The 18,017-nt window shown below is 32.2% G+C and overlaps 1 protein-coding gene across 3 annotated transcripts in view; it reads right to left on the reverse strand.

Moving 5' to 3' along the window:
• The window catches only part of LOC106700343, a 245,212-nt gene that overhangs the window by 26,437 nt on the left and 200,758 nt on the right, over positions 1 to 18,017 (reverse strand). The window lies entirely within an intron of this gene.

Consider the following 18,017-nt stretch of genomic DNA (forward strand, 5'->3'; position numbering starts at 1 on the left):
TGTTGTGGGAAGAAACTGAAACAGGCTGGTTTTCAAGCAGCTTTTTAAGCGGCAGGAGGTTTTTGTCACAGAGCTCACCACTGTGGCCGTTATAATGCACTGTGACACAATCCTGTTCAAAAACCCCACCTCACTTTCTGGCTGTAATACTCGTGAGTGTTGACTTCAGCCTTAATAGTTTACAGATTCAACCTTATAGACATATTAAGCAACCCTATGAATGATTCAATGAAATCTAACTGTTAAAATGATCTTTACATTTTTTAATAGATATCTAGATTTGAGCTGCAAGACTTTTACCAGATTTAAGAAGATGGTGAGTGAGTATTTAATGCTGCTCTGAGTGTGTCAAGTTGTCCCACCCTGTTGGTTAAGATATTTACTGTTAATATAGGTTTAGATTTGTTATATATTCACAGAAGTTTCATATTGTTTTCTTTTTTTAATCATAATTTTCATTTTTAATGTACAAAATGATTTGTTCCAAACAGGTTTTTGTACTGATGTTTGTCACTGTGGGTAGTCTACCACTGTGACTTGTGGCCATTCAAGAACCTGGACATGGAATACTGCACAGTTCACTAGATAAAATAGAAATCATTTTATTGTCATTTGCTCATAACTGCCCAAAAACCAAAAACTGGGCAATGAAATTATGCTCCGAAAACTCCCTACAACATCACTTTAAAAACCTCACATAAATTATGTGAAATTCATCAAATAAAAAAGAGAAAAAAACACTTTCAGTAAAACACCATATGCAAGCTTTAATGAACTTAAATCCTCATTTTCTCTTTTGTCTTTTCAAATAATTATTCCCATAGGTCTGCACATTCAATTCTTTTTGCAGGCATTTTGCATGTTCTGTGGATGGTGCACTTCCTCTACTCAGGCTGCCTCTCGCAGTCCAAAAATATGACTGAAAGGTTAATTGGTTGCTCTAATTTCTCCTTAGGTATGAGTGCGTGTGCACTCATGTGTGCACCCCCTCGTGTGTGCACCAGTCCATCACACCAGCCCTGTGATGGACTGGTGACCTGTCCAGGGTGTCCCACCTCTAAGCTAAAGACATTGCATGGACAAGTGGTACAGTGGATGAATGAATATTTCAAACATTAATCATCAAAAGTCAAATACCACTGTCCTGTAACACTGATATGTCACAACACTTATTTCAAAAGACAGCATTTTAAGATTTAATATTTATTTTTAAATGTTTGCACTCATCTTTCTTGAACATTCCTTAATGTTCTTAATCCAAACTTTCTAAAATTCTGTTCACATGTACTTGTAAGATATTTCAAATTGAACAACTATTTGATTTCAGAGGTTTTTGTGCATTCATGTGTGGTACCACTGAATGCACAGTGATGCATATCCATACAAAAATATTGACTGGGATACTGATTGCCAATATTTTCTGTTTATACAAAGGAGCAATAGATATTGTTTTTGTCTTCTTACATGAAATTCCTTTCAGATTTCAATAATAATAATAATAATAATCTTGACTTTGTCAAATAGTTTTGCTTGTGAAATTATTATAAATTTCCATTATCAATAATTTGTCATTTCTGGGGGACTTAGTGGGAATAAATGTCAAAGACAACCAACATGAATATGAATCTCCATGTCAATGCAAAAACATAGTTTAAATCTATATCAAAACTAACAAGTGCTATACCGACAAGAAATCACAAAAATGCAAAAGTAAAATTAAAAAGTCAAGAAAAAATGATCAGGATCTGACATGGAGTAGCTGATGAACTAAGGAAAGGAGGGAGGAAGTGAACAAGACTTGGTACAATTAAAATTAACTAAACACAAAAGGATCACAAAAAGAGGATTTTGTATTGCTGTTTCACACTGTGGTAGCTCCCATATATACACACTGGTTCCTGCTCATGCAAAAAGCACGCCTACTTTTGACAATCTTTTACATGCATTATTATTTTTAGTTAAATATGACTTTTTGTGTATTTTACTCATCTTTTGACAATAAAGTGCCAAGGGAGTTTTTTTGTTTTGTTTGATATTTAATTATTAAACTTGTTTATGTTCCAGGTCATGTTTTATGACTGCAAGTCTACCTTTTGAAAGTTTTATTTTTTTTGTTTCATATACAAGTTTGATATACTAGTTTTTCACCTTTTTATCTCCTACAAAGTGCTTTAAAATACAACTTTTGTTATTGCAGGGTACAATGACAATGACTGGTTCTGTGGATTCTTATCATTTTCAGATTAATTCAGTTCATTTTCATTTTTATTTAATTTGATTCAAATCAGTTTGATGCCAGTTCATAGAAAATATCAAGGCGCTACAGGATATAATGCAGGGAAAATAAATCTATATGGATTATAACTTATTATTTAGTTCTGTGCATTCAAGTCAGTTTATACATATTGCACTTTAGATATTTTGTTCTTAGATGTCAAAAAGTTATTTTTACTACTGTGGCCACTATGCAGTGTGGTATGGCACAGTACTAAAACCTACTGTGAAGCATTTATTTTGCTTCACAACTATGTTACTACTTTTATAAATATATATATATATATAAATATATGTAAAAACCTATGAAGCTGCTTAGAATTGTTATAAGTTTACATTATGACATTATATAATAATTAAGTTTAGTTTTATACATGTATGAAAGTATTCACACAATAGAATATCAGCTCTTAAGTCAATGCAGGTTTTTGTACTGACATTTACTACTGTGGCTGTTAACTCACAGTGAGTGAAGGCTGTTCAAAAACCATGACATAAAATATTGCAAACTTCAATGACGGTTGGTCCTTTTCCTGTAAACACCGTACAGTACACACCATGAGAAAGTTTTGCTGAGCTTTAAAACCTTTATTTTCTTTCTTAAAATGTTTTGAGATATTTGCAGTATTACAGCTTGTGCTTTTCTGAAGTTCTAAGTCAATAAGTCAGCACAGTTGGACAGAAAGCTTTTTTATTCTTTTTTATCATTTTCAATAACTGTGAATCAATGTATCCAACTCAGTGATATAATCCAAAGCTATTAACCAATTTTCAGAAAAAAGATACATCCCACAGTCTTGTAACATGTCAAGACATTATGCTTTGACAATTTTGTGTCAAAACATAATGTTATTGTGGTGAATGTTATGTTACTTCAGTGCTTTTCAATGCGCTACAAATGTTGTTATATATGGATTTGGTTAGATGGCCTGTTTTTTTTTTATTTTAGTTTATACATAACAAAAGCATATTTATAGTTGCATATTTGCTCTTTTTATTTTTGTATTGTTGATATATGAAACATGCCTTGTATCCCAGAAACAAACATGCTCCAGTCTGAATGTGTGAATCAATCCCAGATTGAATGAGAATAAAGTCACTGTTTTGAAGTGGTTGTTTTCCGTCATCATGCAGCATCCAACAGTATTTTTATGATGATCTGCACAGAGAGACCTGCAGATGTCAGCACAAGCAAATATTTTATTTTAGACCTTATCTCCCCTTCACACAGAAAGTTAGCTACCCATACTTTCCAAATTTGGAAAAAGAAGAACAATCATTTAAAGGAGCCCACAAAATACAGCTAGATATGGTATCACATTTCTAGTCAAAAGTCAAAACACACAAAGCTCAAAACACAGCAAACAGTTTCCCTGGACAAAAAACCCCCTGATAACAACGACAAACTTTGAGCAGACAATGCAATAAAAAAGGATAATACATGAAACACTCACAACAAACTCCCGACTCTGCTTGGATTCTTAGGTTCCCGAATCCACTCTGATCAATCACCTGAAGAAGAAAAAGCGAAAGTACATCTGAGCCAAAATCACCAACAGAGGGCGCTCATGTAACATGCTTCAACAGTCTGTCATATGAACATCATTCTTTAATTGACAATGACCTCAAAGGTCCTCAAGCTTATACTGAAAGCCTAGATTCTATGCTGTTAAGGCTGGAATATATTCTCTTAGGAAAATGTATAACTTTAAATTGGAGTTTAGCATTATTTAGAGGAACATACAGTACACTGCCGACAATAGGGCCTATTATTTGCATCCTATGGCAGAAACAAAATATTTGACATGCAGTGTATGTTGTTGAGTCTTGATTTATTTATGATTGATAAACTCTTAACAGACTATGTGTGTGAGCTGCAACAAAATTTCAGGATGTTGTGAGCACTTTTTTTTGTATTATAAATTAATTTATTTATTTTACAATTTTAGAGTCGGTATTATTTCCTTTTCGCCTTGCCAACAATTATCTGGATAACAGATTTTTGCTAATGTTTCTTTGGAACAAATATTGTATCATTTTGTACATCTCTTGAAATAATGAATCAACAATCATTTAAACACACAATTTAAGAGTCATTTTGTACTTCTGTACATATCAAGGAAGAACCTATGGGTTTCAAAAGCCTCAAGTGACATATTAAATTATTTAAAGGATTTAAAAAATTTTCCTCACATATAAAATTTGCAATGAATATTTCTACTTGACTGTGGAGTGAACTCAGAGTCAGCTTCGGCATAAGCAAAGTAAGCTATTTTTTCAGACCTCCTGCAGTCTTGAGGTCAGAGGAGCACTTCAATTCTAATAGCATCTGCTGATATCATTTGAGTAGTTAGTTGAAGAACATAAAAAGCAGCACCAAGTCTGACTAAAACTATGTTGTTATACAGTCACCGTTAAAGATTAAAAAATGGAAAGAAATTTTGTTGACTGTGCGATACAGTTGGGATCACAGGAGAGGTCGTTGGTGTTGGGTTAGTATGAACTTTACTCACTATGTGAATCATTTTGTGCTTGGGGACATTCTGATACTGGCAGATGTGAATGTTGCTTCAAGGAAATGTATTTATAGCTGTAATAGTGTCTACAAAGTTTCACTTCAGCAGGTGTGGTCTCAGGGGTGCAAGGAGCCGGGGAGTAGCTTTTGAAAGAATACCATGAAACATAAAACATATAGACATTTGCAAAATGCCAATTGTATTTTTGATTTTACTCAGTTTTATCTGATATTTGTGTTGACACAGAAACAATAAAAGGTACTGATAATGAATGTAATTATAGGAATTCTTTTTAATTAGATATTTATTTGGTTATATTTTTTCTATAAATCACCCACAAATCTGCATTATCATATTTCTTTTTTTGTGTTATGTTAACCACAGTGACATTTTCTGAATTATAAACAGTAAACTAGGACATTTCATGAAGACAGATGCTTTGCATAAGCTAAAAAACATCTTCTAAATTTTCTTTAAAATTTTCTGTTTACTACTCGATATTGATTCAACTCTGTTTCTTTATCCGATATCACTACTAATGATTTCTTAGAATGGACAAGAGGGTTGAAAAGAACAAATACAATACAACAAATACAAAATGCTACTGTCTGGTGTGTTATATACATCTTTAGGTCACTGTTTTTTTTTTTTTTTTTGTCTGATGGGGTTTTTGTTTTATTGTTCAGAACATGACCGACAACATCAAAAGCATAAAGTCTTCAACAAACACAGCATGCTGCATGTAATGGCAGTCAAATTTTAATTGTAATGTGAACAAACATGCAAATCAAAATGTCCTAGTTTCAAGTTTAACAGTATAGTTATTTTTGTATTATACAAAAATACATTTTATTATGAAACTATTTAAAAAAAATATTTAAATGTCATCTAAAAGTTGCAGGATAGCATCTCTGGAGGCCTGGACTGAGGCCGTCCTCATTTAGATAGTAAGAAATAGGAAGCATGTAGGAAATAAAAGCATTCATATGAACTGGTCAAACAGCAGAGAGATGATATATTTTGAAGCTGCTGGCTGCCCCAAGAATGAGAAAAATAAACATGTATGTTTCTGTCTTTTCAAGTCTGTGACTCTAACATTGAAGGCATTGTTTGTTCTAGTAACTTACTATACATAACTTGACATGAGAAAAGAATGTTGCATTTTCTTTTTTTGACATTTGCTTTGAATTGTATTTTTTTTCATTTTCTGCTAAATGTCCCACATTTACTGCTCTTGGTATCAAACGCTACATTCTTCTTTGTTATTTAAGGTTAATAAGCCAGTACAAAGCTCAATCCTTAATTTTTTAAGGAGTTTTTGTTGCGTGCACAGAGTATGACCAACAGATTAAAGGTCAAACCACACAACCTATGTTTCAAGAGAAAGTTTTAAGCTGTTATACCAAACATCTATGAGCAGAATATGCATGGTCTTCTTTTGCCCTATGGGGCAAGTATTGATGATAAAGAATATTTTTTGTTGTTGTTCTAAACTCAAATTACTGCCAGTAACTTTTCTCAGCAGTTTCAGATTATTTTACTGCAACTTTACCTTTTCTCCCAATAATTTTCAACTTTACTTTAATAATAAAACATTCTTTCTTCCATTTAAAAAAAAACGTCACTCTCCATTAGTAGAATGGAAAAAAAATGCAAATATACCACAGTTGACAGATGTTCTTTCCAGGAAGTTTAATTTTGACAGTTTCAGCAAAGTTTAAACTGAGGTCCCAGAGGTACAGAAGCACATTCAAACTTCTGTCTAATAATTTTATTTACAAAACCCCTGAGACACCAACCTTTAACTGACAGAATAAAGAAATGAGAAGAAAGGATGCACTCAAGTGAGATAAAAGTTGTCTTTGAGTGAAAGCAAAGACAACTTTAAGCATTGTTAACATAATTACAATCTCAATACAGAATGAAGTAGCACCGAAAACATTTATTCTCAAGATCATGAAAACACATACTATACATCAAAAACAAAATTATGGTTCATTTCTCTATATCAGTAATAATAAGAATTTTCTAAAAAGTAGCTTGAATACATTCAAACATTTCATACATTATAAAAAGTACATGAAATACTGGAAAACTCTTGCAGATATTCTGCGGTCATTCATTTCTGTTTTGCACATCTGAACCTTTATTATTTCTTCATCTGAAAACAAAAGGAGAAAAAAAATTAATAAATTAGAAAGAAATTATTCTCAAGATTACTGCCGTCATCAAATAGGTTCTTACTATACATGTAACACAATTTTGAGTTAGATAAATTATTCTTAAGCCTCGCTTGTGAGTATGGATCCATTTTATTCATAATGAAGTAAATGCAGAGAAAACCTCTTCATGTTTACCTGAACAAGAATGAAAATCATGTTATAGGTGAGAGAGAAGATGAAGAGGAAGACGAAGGAAGAGGTTGTGGACCACAAGCCGTTGAAGTCATCTCCTTCAGAGAGATTATCTATGCAACTTAAGGCAATTGTCATATTTGAGTCTGAGGGAAAATCTAAAAAGAGGAAACAAAATTGTGGGTGATTAGATAAGTTTTGTATTGCTACATATAAGATTTTTGAAATATCAGATTTCAGTGATTGAGCACTACTAAGCAAAAAGCCTGTTAGAAAACAAGTCATTCATATGGATTGAGAATTCATTTTCATTTGTTTTGCTTGTGTTCATTCATTCACACACAGACCAAAAGTCTCCATGCAACATTTATTTGGACGAGACAGCACGCTCATTAAGCTGTTCACAATAAGACGAGGACAATTTAAAACTCATAAGACGACAAAGAAACAGGTGCAGGAACAATGACATTATAGAGCACACAGTTTTACAACATAAAATTGATAAAAATAACAAAAAAAAACAAGAGCAAACAACATGCATACACAAAACAGCATGCTTAATCTGATTCACATGATTTACCCGAGACACTCGACAAGTCATGAGGTTTCATTTTTTCAACTGCAAAAGCAGGCCAAACATTGCAGCTGAACTTGTTTTTTTCATCAAGCCATTTCGCCATACTGATGGTGTGAAAGCTTGAAACTAGGTAAAGACTGTTGTTGATCTTCTGTGGGGGCAAGTCGATGCCCTCAATGTATGTTCCAGATTCAGTTCCAGAATCTTCTGACCAGGCGATGTAGTAATCTTGCAGCACTGAACTGGTGACTAAACACACCAGAGTGACTTCGTTTGTGTTATCTGAAAGCTTGTGGACTTGAACATCGGGTGTTGCTTCACCTAAAAGAAATTTACAATTTATTTGGAAAATGCATACTTCGAATTGAAAAACAGAAATGAAGATTATCATTTTTATGACAAACATATATTTCATGTTTGTACATTTATTACTCTCAAAAAATAATCCATTAAATTTAGATGGCATACCTCTGTTGACATCAAGAGTCTCAGTAATTGGTGCCATGTCATCTCTCGTGGCAACACACTGCACCTTTTTAACTTTCTTCCATTCATCAAAGCTTCGAATTAACGTACTGCTTCCACTTTGTGCTCCACTATTATTGGGCTGTCCATCAATGTACCACTGGATTTTAGTATTAGATACAGTAGCACCATCCAGTCCAGTAATGATACATTTTAGCTCTGCTTGTTTATCTTCAAACATCCTTTTAGGATTCGGAGGGTTCAGTGTCACTGTAAAAGATGCTAAATGAGAAAGGGGGGAAAAAAGAAAATGTGTTTAGGCATTGAGATTTTTTTTTTTTATTGATAAGTAAAATATAAAATACTTAATTATTATGTAATTAGAGAGACTGTATTTTTAGTTTACTTTCTAATAATTAATAATAAACAGTATGCAGTACCTTTTGAGGCCTTTTTTGCGTAATTTTGTCCTGCGTGAGTCACCTCACAGGTGTAAACAGCCTTACTGTCCCATTCTATTTTGTTGACTTCTAAGATGCTGGCAGCAATATAAACATCTCCATCTTTCACGGGATCAAAACTTTTGAATTTAGACACATCGTTGTTGCTTTTCTTCCACCTGAATGACACTTGTTTGGTGGTAAGGTTTTCAATGTAACAGACCAAGATCTGTTTCTCTCCATCTGATTCTGAGAGCAATTCTACTTTGGGAGGAGTGGAATCTAAGCACAAGATAAGAACAAACATAAGATTAAGACGTTTACAATTTTTCCTGTCGGAGAAAATGTCTTAGAGGAAATGAAAGAAAACATGTACTGAAATGGAAGAATTACATACATTTCACTGATACATTTTTGTTTCCTGCTGGATGAGTGAGAGAACAAGTGTAGGACAAAGCATTTGATTTTGACACACTGATCACACTGACTCCAGTGAATTTGTTTTGTTGAGGAAATATATACTGCTGAGAATCCACTTGAGTGTTACTGGTGCTGGTCCACTGGAATGTAGCACGTTTTGGAAAGAAGTCCTGGGCCAGACAGCCAAGAGTGATTGTATCTCCACTCCCAGGATCACATTGAATTACTGGATATAGAGATGGAGCTGCAGGTGTCACTGTAAAATAAGAGAAATGTTGAAGTTCAAATTTTCAACATACAGAAATAAAAATACATATTACAATAACAAATCTTAAATGCTACAATTCAGCTGCAAATAATTATTCAAACACTCTACACAGGTTTATATTTAAGGTACCAAAATTTAGATATTTTTGGAGAACACATAATATCTACCCCTACATTTTTGAAACAACTATTTTAAGTTTGAGTTCATCACATGTCAAGGATTTGTCTGATGATGAAATAATTAGGTGTTTTGAAATGTTTCTTAAAAAAAAATGTGAATGAACTGTTGAAATTTAATTTAACTATTAAGATGTAAAACAACATAAGGGAGAGGATTACGGTCAATGAAAAAAAAAAAAGAATTCTGACTTTAATCTCAAAATTCTGAGATTAAAATCGGAATTATTTTTTTTCAGTGGCCATAATTCTGCTCTGTAACATGTACAGTACAGACCAAAAGTTTGGACACAGCTGTGTGTCCAAACTTTTGGTCTGTACTCAATACAGACCAATAGTTTGGACACACCTTCTCATTGAATTCAATGAGAAGGTGTGTCCAAACTTTTGGTCTGAACTGAGTACAGACCAATAGTTTGGACACACAGTTGTGTCCAAACTTTTAGTCTGTACTATAGTTAAATTTGTTTGACAATTATACAACACTAAAACATGAAAATGTTGTTGTTATAGTCACAGACGCTGAAAGATAGAAACTTGTTTAGACATTTCTTTTTAACTTTATCTTTACAGTGAATGTTTGAAGTGCAACAAAGTACAAGATCATGCATCAGCTTTGAATTTCCAATTGCTAAATCTTTTACTTAAAATATTTTTAAACCGTCAAATTCTTATGATGAACACAATGGATATTCTCAAAATAAACTACATCAATCTGCCATTTTTTGTTTTTTTACTTGGTGACAATATTGATAAGATCAACACAACACCATGTAAGTTGCTGGTATATTTTAAGAAAAAAATCCCCACAACGAAAAAAATAGATATTTCAGATTATCTGAATGCAAACTGTGGCAGCAACAATTTCAACAGGTTATCTTGTCATTTTGCCAGAGATACTGCAACAAAATACACACTTTCTTTGATTTGCTTTTTCAGCCTTAATTTTTAAAGCATCATTCATTAACTAAATATCATAGATTGTTTTCCAAGTAACACAAGCTGCTTCTAAAAAAACTAACATTAAAAATCTAAAATAAAATACACACCGCTCTCCTATATTTTTCTTGATGGTAGGTTTTTCAGTATTATTTTTAACATATCAAGAAGTATAAATAAAATGATAGTGTTAATTGCTTATTACAAATTACAAATTGCAATTACAAAATATATAATAATATTTTTTATTCTAAAAAATACAATAGTAATTTTCTATTAACAAAAAATATTATTATATATTCTCATTATATATACTTTTTAAGGTTAATTAAATTGGTTCTTTGTTCCACTTTGCAGAAAATGTCCAGTGTCTTTAGGAGACAATAACATGTGATCTTAATTGTCAAAGCATAGGTTTTTGCAGTTCTTATTCTGCAAAAACATTGCTTGAATTCATTATGTAACAGATTCCTATGTATTCCACACAAACCCATTGCTCATTTTCTAGAGTTCTAAAATTATAAAAATATCTAATATATTTTGATATTTTTGTACTAATTCATGCCACTTTAATTTCTTTTTAACTATTCTGAAACAACAGACATTTTTTTCCCTGTGGAACTGTTCTATCTGTATAGATTTAAGCAAATTAAACCAACAAAACTCTATCAGCAAGCAGCCTCATTTAAAACAAAAAACAAACAAAAAAAAAACTTAACAGCATTAGGGGATATTTGATTTAAAAATGACTTACCTGGAGATACTGTGACATCAGTCCCTTTACCCCAGTAGTCAAAAACATCACAGTGCTACATCTCCACTTACTGCTTGAACAAAAACCTGAAACACTAGAAAAACACGTAGTAAACCAAGCAAAATTTCAAATATTTTAAAATGACAATAACTGAGACACTCACATCATCTGAGTACTTGTTTTCTGGTAATTCCTATTAATTCAGAGTTCACATAAAACTAAACTTTAAAACCAAAACACAGAGTCCCAATGTTTGAAATATGAACTTAAGTCAGCTTGAGTAAGATTAACTATTAGCTGATGAAAGCTAGATATATTTATTATATATTTCAATGTGACATGTTTAACCATTTTACCATATTATCCATTAAGACACTTTTATCCATCAGGTTTTTGTATGAGTGTATATTACTGTGGCCCCACCCACACTACAGTAAACATTATGACAAAAACTCTCAAACAGGAGTTCTCAAGTGTAACAAGCATCACTGCGACTGAATAATTAAAAGAATGGAAAGAATTAAAACTAACAAAATATTACTTCACTGATTATTTTCCAAATTGATTTTTTTAAAGTACATTATACAGAGAATTATATGTGGTCCCTGAAATAATGTTTTATTGTAATTACAAAATAAATAAAATGAAATTTTCCATTGTGAGTGTAGTCATGGCCTCACTTTTAATAAGAGTTTAGGTATAAATTGGAAATATATTTGTATAGTATTAAAAGGAAATTGTGGGATAGTATGTTTGTATAATTAACACATTCTTATACAGTTACCTTGTATTCAGATAGTTTTATTTGATTTAAATTGTAAATTAAAGCTTTAATTTACAATTTAAATTCAGATTTGTCACCTGAACAGCCAGTCTGCTGAAAGTGAGTAAATAAGTCAATGCTCACAAACAGTCATATTTCTTTCCTCATGTACTCAGGTATGAGTATGTGGAAAAAAATGAAGAACTAATTTAATATGATCATCCGAGATTGCACATCACATGACTTTGCTTTTATGTAGAATCATTTAAAAAGTAATGAAAGAACAAATTGTTAATGGTAAATGGCCCTCAGTTATACAGCAACTTATCAAGTCCCAGGACTACAATCAGTCATTCAGTCACTCATACTCACGTTGACATAATTGCCCTGGGGCAGACTGACAGAAGGGAGCTGCAACTCAATCTGCACCTCTGGGTCCTGTGGCCACCAGCAGCAGGCCAGACAGGTGAAGTGTCACAACAATTTAGACAGACAGAGTGGGCACTCAAAACCCATTTTCAAAACTCAAATAACTGCTAAAAACTTGGCCTAACTTGAGTATTTAATGTAACGTCTTTATTTTCCAACATGTCTTATTTTGTCTTTCTTAAAAAGTTTCGGACTCCATTATAAATATAGTCACTTATTTATTATTGTAGTGAATTAATATAAACTTTTCCAAAGCAAATACACTGGCTGGGAAAAATTAGTAGGTACAAGATTCTTATTAGATGGATACTGTGTGGATGACTGTCTACTAGCTGGCAACAAGTTATTTAATCCCAGCTTCACGTTTATTAAACAACCATGTGAAAAGACGCATCCTGTGATTGTGAAAAAGGTGTCAGTTTGTTTAAGAAAGGTCAGAACCTTAGCATTGAACAGAGATCACATTTAAGGAGAGAAAAAATATTGCAATTTGAAAGAGTGATCTGATGAGTCCATATTTACATTCTCCCAGATTGATGGCCCATCACTGATGGGCGCATCAGGGTGAGAAGAGAGGCAGATGAAGTGATGCACCCATCATGCCTAGTGTCTACTGTAGCAGCCTGTGTGGGCAGCATTATGATTTGCGGTTGCTGCACTTGGTCAGGTCCAGATGCAGCAACATTGATGTCTATCAATGGACTGTTTATTAAATAATGACACAGATGATAATGCCAAACTTCATGGGCTGAAGTTTGGCCAATCCATTTTCACCCATGAATTGGGTGAAAGGCCTTAACATCAGTGAGAATCTTTATGATGTTCTAGATAAGGCTTTGTGCAGTGGTCAGTCTCTCATCACCAATATAAGGTGAAAAATTAAAGCAACACTGGAAGAAAATAAATGTTGCTACACTGCAGAAGCAGAAAATTTTTTTCTGGCCAGGCAGTGTATATCAAAGATGACAGATGTTCTTTCGAGGAAGTTTTGGTTTGACAGTTTCAGCTGAGGTCCCAGAGGTACAGACACACGTCAACAAAAGATGCTTAGAAAACTGTAGAAACTCCTGGAGCTAAACGATAACAGAAGCAGAGATGCACTAGCATAAGTAATACAAAGCTGCTTTTATGACAAAGCAACATATTCAACTATACTTTCTGAAGGAAATGACAATCTAATAATACATTGAAGTTGTGTTCAAGTTTTATAAAAGTTTATATTGAAAACAGTCAAAAGATACTTAGCAATAAAGGTAAAATATACATGCAATATTCCTCATAATTGTCTTAATACTTCTGACAAAAAAGTCTGAAATATTGTCCAGTGTATTATGTAATATTAAGAACATTACATAATAATCAAATATATTAATGATCATAAAAGTACAAAAAAGGCAAGAAACATCTAAAAAATATTACTATTATTATAACTATTATTATTATGTGCCAATTCACAACAAATTCTTTCTGAAGGCAGTTCAGTTCAATCACACATACAGCAATTGATGCTAGTTATCAAACAGTACATCATGTTAAGTTAATTAATAATTCAAATTAGTTTTAAAAGTTTTATGAGCAGATTGCACCAAGTCTTTTACTTGATTCATTCCTTCCTGACGAGTACATAGAGACAGTAGACAATTACCCTCATCATGTTGTTGACTTTACAGCAATCTCTAATATTAAGCATGCATGTGGCGACAGTGGAGAGTAAAAACTCCTCTGTAGCAGCAATTTCCAGCAAAATGTGGCTCAATACATGCGGCCACCTGCTATGACTCACTGGGGATATAAGAAGGCAGAGCAGATACACAAAAAAGAAACAGAAGAACTGATATAGGATTATTGTTAGGCTAATGAAAAGTAAAATGTTAATAGCAGGAAAGGGAGAATGGTTTGGGGTTTGTAACTGTAGAAACATTATTTTAGCCGATGACCTCCTATAGGAGGTTATCACAGCTGAACACACCCTCGACAAGATGTAGTTTCTATGGAGAGAAAATAAAAAAACTGAGAGAAAACATAAAGTTAACAATTGAAATAGCAAATAATGCAAATTGGAGAGCAGTAGAAGAAGAAAGTAAAACATCAAGAAAAGTTGTTTGATCACCAGCTGCCCAAACTTCCTAGAATCACATGTGCATTTGCAATTTGATATAAAGCACCTCTTCTTTTTGTAAAAGATAATGCATTTACACAATGTTCCTGCAAAATAAATAAGAGAAACTAAAACTAATCTAAACAAAGAGTTAGACAGAGCAGAAGTGGTGACACAGGTGTCACTATAAAACAGAAAGGTTGAAGTTTAAAGGTTTTACACAGAAATAAATATGCATATTGTAAAAAACGATTTTAAAGTCAGCAACAAAGCTACAAACAATCATTTAGTTACTTATGTATGTTTCTTTTAGATTAACTGTATACTCTATCACAGCTACTATTTCAACAACTTATTTGGTCATTTTATCTTTGAAATATCCAGCAAGACTGAAACGAAATTTTAAAAAGGCACCTGATTGTGCCAAATATTAAACATTGGCTAAATATTCCCAAATGTTTTTCAAATCACACAATTACTCAGGATTGAGTAACAGTCAACCCTGACTATAGTCTAAAACCTAAGACAAATACATAACATTCTCTAAAGTTTGTTTCATTTTTTGCTATTCTTCAATTGTTTTTTACAACTAAGAAGTGCTGTCTATATGAATAATTCCTCAGAGCAAATTAGGGGTCTACGCAGAAAAAAAAGAACAGTTTTTAAAGACACACCATCACAAAACATGCATTTTTAAGCTACAGTTTTCTGATAAATATTTATATTATCAGATACTGTTGTATTTGTTGTAAACCTAATCAACAATATTGCTGAAACATTAGACAAAATGAAATATGACTAAGCAATAATGTTTTGACAATATTAAAAACATTTTAGATTTCGTGAATATTTTTTTTTTCTTTTCATATTAAGGAAACATATTCCACAGTATCAGACATTTTTTGCAGGTTTTTAGATAAACTGCAAAATGTTTACCAGGAATAATAATTTATAAGTGATAACTAATATCAGATAACAGAACATTATCATCCTCATCATCATCATCAACAAAATAAATTGTTTGCTCATTTGTTGGATCAGTCCTTCAACCACTTACTGTAAAACTAAATGAAACAACCGTCTGTGCTAATTTATATCACTTTAAAATGCTATTTTTAGCTATGTTGAAAGGATAGAAACACCTGATCTGTTCTGCCTCTTCACTGATAAGCTAAATGTAATTACTGATATGTAAACTTAAACCTATTTCGTCATAAAATGTATGATGAGGTGCTATGTTAAGAAAGACATAAAGTAGCTATTTCATATTTCACTTTGAAATTTGATTTTAAAATGTTAATGGATTATAAATACAGGTTTTATTTACTGTAGGTTTTTGTATGAGTGTATATCATTGTGCTCCCCAGCCCATAACACCACAACAAACCCTATAACAAAAACTTCATCACAGGATACTGAAGTGTAACAAGCATCTGGGTGTGAATATTTAAATGGTATCAAAGGATTAAAACTAAAAAATATTTAATTTCAATAAGAATAGGTTTTTCTTTGATTTTAGCTTTAGTGAATATATTTTGAAGACATTATTTAGACATTATTTCTTACTCAACTAATAAAAAAAGACATTTGTTACATTTTCAAAACATTTAGGCATATTTAAACATATTTCATTCAAATCATTAATATGATTCTTGTCTCATTTAATTTTCTGTATTTATTGAAGAACTGCTTTACAAACTGGACAGTAAATATCCTAAGCCATTAAACGGGGCTTCTTGGATGTACAGTTCTTTGTTAGTTGGGAATACATAATTACATCTTTTAGGATGGAGTTGAACAGCTTCAGTATGATTATATGACTAGTTTTACAAGTTTTAAAATGACACTAAATACCTGAAAAAACTATAACAGATTTTATTTTGCATTAAATGTTTCATAAAGATTTTTGAAGTGTTGATTGAAATTTCTTTAATCAATCAATTAATCATGTTTATTTCTATAGCGCATTTCAGCAACAAGGCAGTTCATAGTGCTGTACATCATAAAACCAAAAAAATACAAACTCATAAAAGACACCACACAGTCAATAATTGAGAAAACCAGTAAAAAATCTATTTTATCAAGTGCCATTGTTGAATTCGTAATTCTTTGTGAACTACATATTTAAAATGTAATGGGATGTCTCTTTCACTTACTTTTATGTAGATAATAGGTCTCATTAGCATTTAGATTTTTGCTTTCTTTATTCTGATCTGTTCACTTAGTCTTTTTTGATCCATTTTTTCCTACCATTTTTCCACTTGTACAGGCTAGCATAATAATACTGAAACATTTTTTTGATTTAAATGTTCAAAAGTACCCATTCTTCGGGCTGCATGTATTACCCACACTAATCACTCAAGACCAATGTTTGTCAGATTATACAAGACAGTTCTTACCTATATTCTTTTACAACATTACACTACTGATGAAGTATTAATGTTTTACATAATGAAATTCTTTTTAGCTCTCTTGCATATTTCTTAGTTTTGCATTTTTATTTATTAGGTTTATTTGATAGGGGAAAACAGACATTAACGTAGACACACTGTACAAAGCAGCAGTTCCATGCCTGTAGCATAGTGCTTATAACTAAGCTAATTTGCAGCATTTGTACCTATATGAGCTTTTCTAAGCAGCATAATATTAAGCTAAAGAGCTCTACATTTTCAAGAGATTTCTTAATAGTTTATCAGTCTGAAAACTTGTAGAGATTTATAGCTTCTATCTAAAACATAAATTAGTCTGTCTTTTTGTATGCTTATAAGTGCTTATATGGAGAGTAAAATCTGTTTTCTGATATTCAAAGGTGTTGTCAGAAATGATAACACCTCTGAGTTGTGTGAACAGATTTTCAGGAGTAATTTCATTTGAAAAGTTCAATCATATTGTTTTCCCAGGGTTTTTGTAGGGGTGTGTTTTATTGTGGCCCCGTAGCCGTAATCACCACAGATCACCACTCTAGCACAAAAACACACTCTTCTTTTCACTAGAGAGGAGGTGGACCTACCACAGTAAAGAGGTAAGTGGAAAAAAAAGGAATAACAGCAATTTAAGTTTTTCTACTTATTTTTAGTAAGACATTTTAAAATGTTTTATACGACAGTGTTGAATGTTTTTGATAAATTAGAATTTTGCTACCTAACCAGCCAGTGCATTTTGCAGTGACATTAGAATAATATTACCAGATAATATTTAAACTGCAACATGTCCTTTGATTAAATTGCCTGGCAGGCAAAGCTGTTTTTGTATAGCATGTTGTTGAAGAATTTTCTTCATAGATTATTAAAAACATAAATGTCATTTACTGGCAATTATTAGCTGATTTTGAATATGCAAGAAACATCTGTCATCTGACACTAGACTATTTACACAACAAATATATTACACTTCTCTCACAAACTACATGTACATTTACCAACATAAATAGTTTGAATTTCTGCTCCATAATATGTGCACTTTTTGCTAAAGAAAGTTCACATTCAAGATCTTATGGAAAGACCTATAAACTAGTAAACTAGTTTAACTATGGACACTGTTTGTT

This window comes from Xiphophorus maculatus, chromosome 16, assembly GCF_002775205.1.
Source record: "Xiphophorus maculatus strain JP 163 A chromosome 16, X_maculatus-5.0-male, whole genome shotgun sequence".
In the NCBI taxonomy this organism is placed as follows: Eukaryota; Metazoa; Chordata; class Actinopteri; order Cyprinodontiformes; family Poeciliidae; genus Xiphophorus; species Xiphophorus maculatus.